At 44.3% G+C, this 2,499-nt stretch overlaps 1 protein-coding gene across 1 annotated transcript in view; it reads left to right on the forward strand.

Annotated features, from left to right (window-relative positions):
• The window catches only part of LOC107118597 (ankyrin-3), a gene marked incomplete at its 3' end in the record, with an annotated part of 148,019 nt that overhangs the window by 89,830 nt on the left and 55,690 nt on the right, over window positions 1–2,499 (forward strand). The window lies entirely within an intron of this gene.

Here is a 2,499-nt window from a genome sequence, read left to right on the forward strand (position 1 = left end):
GGAAGAGCCAGGGACTCCTGCCAAATTTAGAGCCAAACGAGACGTGATGTTGAAGACAGAGGAGGGTGTTGAGGGTGAAGGCCCAGCTGTACGAATTTTGGAGCAGTCTAGAATGTTATGAAGTGCTTGACTATAGTGTTTTATTTGTTAAGCATTTGTATCCTTTCAGATTAAAAAAAAGATGGCTGATCATAGGACAAAAACTAACAAAATGTACCAAAGCACAGGGAACTTCGTATGAGTTGTAGGTACTTGCTGATATAGACAAGACGTTGACCATTTAATATTTTATAGGATAAGTGCTAGTGCCTTAAACCTGGATTCCAGTGCAAATTGCTCCCGTGTTGTCATAGTGAACTCCCACTTGCAAATAGAATCATAGAATCATAGAGTTGGAAGGGACCTTCAGGGTCATGTAGTCCAACTCCCTGCACAATGCAGAAAATTCAAAAATACCTCCCCCTCACACACACACCCAGTGGCTGCTGTTCCACGCCCAGAAGGTGACAAAAAAACCTCCAGGATTCCCAGCCAAACTGGCCTGGAGAAAAATTGCTGCCTGACCCCAAAGTGGCAATCAGTATTTCCCTGGAAACCGCTCTCTCAGGAAGTTCTTCCTAATGTTTAGCCAAAAACTCTTCTGATTTAATTTCAATCCATTGGTTCTGGTCTGACCTTCTGGGGCAACAGAAAACAACTCCGTACCATCCTCTATATGACAGCCCTTCAAATACTTGAAGATGGTTATCATATCACCTCTCAGTCGTCTCCTCTCCAGGCAAAACATACCCAGCTCTTTCAACCTTTCCTCATAGGACTTCGTCTCCAGACCCCTCACGATTTTCGTTGCCCTCCTTTGGACACATTCCAGCTTGTCTATGTCCTTCTTAAATTGTGGTGCCCCAAACTGAACACAATACTCTAGGTGAGGTCTAACCAAAACAGAGTAAAGTGGCACTATCACTTTGTGTGATCTAGACACTATTCTTCTGTTGACACCAGACAAAGGTTTCCATCAGCTGAAATTTCCAAACTGGCATTCCCACATAACGCAAATTCTGTGACCGGGAGAGATTTCTGCAAATGATATACATTTTGCAAAAAATAAAGCAACTTTGTGTCATATTTTGTATAACTGATACTGCCTTTTAAACTATTCTGCATAGCTGATGTTACTTTCACTACTCACGGGCAGGGAACAAAGAGCTTTGCAGGGATCTTGAAACCCCCTCCCAGAGACCCCTGGGGGGACTTATTCAACAACCCATTTGGCTTGTGAGGTTTCACCAGGTATTGCTTGCACACTTTCAAGAATAGCTTTACTATCCAGAGTCTCAAAATGTACTGTTTTAAAATAAAAGCCAAAGGAAAGCAAACTCTGTGAGGAATTTCAGACAGCTGATATGTTCTGTTTCAGGAACTGTTCACTAACGGTTTCTGTACTGACATTTCAGACAGAACCGTTTTAGTAACAGTTCCCTAACAGAATATATTGACCCTTTCAGACACAAGCGCTCCTGTCCCGTTAAGGAAGCGTTCCTGAGCCGTTTTACCTGCAAACTGCTTCCAAGTGGTCTTCAATTTTCTATACTGTTCCTGAAGCGCTACGGGGTGCTGTGTAAAATGCCCCCGTAGCACTTCCTCCGATGAGGTTTTCCCATCCTTTTTCGCCCATGCGGGCAATCTCTGTCTTTTTTTTTAACCTTCTTTTAAGAGTGCTATAGCTCTATAACACAATACCAAAACAGCACGATAGCGACCTTATTGGAATGCCTGGACTCCATTGAGATACATGAGAGCACCACATCTGGGGAGAACAGTGATTTCAATGGAGTACAATGCCATGGAGTCCTCCTTCCACAACATTCACTTTATGCCTGGGAACTGATATCTGTGGGCAGGAGAAAAGCTGTAAGCAATGCTCCCTCTAAGCTGTGGAGTCCTGTGAGCAAAAATTCCACTTTGTGAGCTACTGGCATTAGAATTGTGAGCAAGTTATTTGGCTACTGCATACATTAATTTGCTCTGGAGCCATTCTTCCTGAGCTAAGACAAAAACGTGTGAGCCAGTTTGGTGTAGTGGTTAAGTGCTAATCTGGGAGAACCGGGTTTGATTCCCCACTCCTCCACTTGCACTTGGCTGGATGACCTTGGCCAAGCCGTAGTTCTGATAAGAGCTGTTCTTGAAAAAGAGCAGTTTCTGTCAAGAGCTCTCTGAGCCCCACCTACCTCACAGGGTGTTTGTTGTGGGGAGGGGAAGGGAAAGGAGTTTGTAAGCCGCTCTGAGACACCTTTGGGTAGTGAAGGGCGGGGTATAAAAGTTCTGATAAGAGCTGTTCTTGAAAAAGAGCAGTTTCTGTCAAGAGCTCTCTGAGCCCCACCTACCTCACAGGGTGTTTGTTGTGGGGAGGGGAAGGGAAAGGAGTTTGTAAGCCGCTCTGAGACACCTTTGGGTAGTGAAGGGCGGGGTATAAACCCAATCTCTTTTTCTTCTTTTATA

This window comes from Gekko japonicus, unplaced genomic scaffold (genome assembly GCF_001447785.1).
Source record: "Gekko japonicus isolate JY-2015 unplaced genomic scaffold, Gekko_japonicus_V1.1 scaffold3188, whole genome shotgun sequence".
Lineage (NCBI taxonomy): Eukaryota > Metazoa > Chordata > Lepidosauria > Squamata > Gekkonidae > Gekko > Gekko japonicus.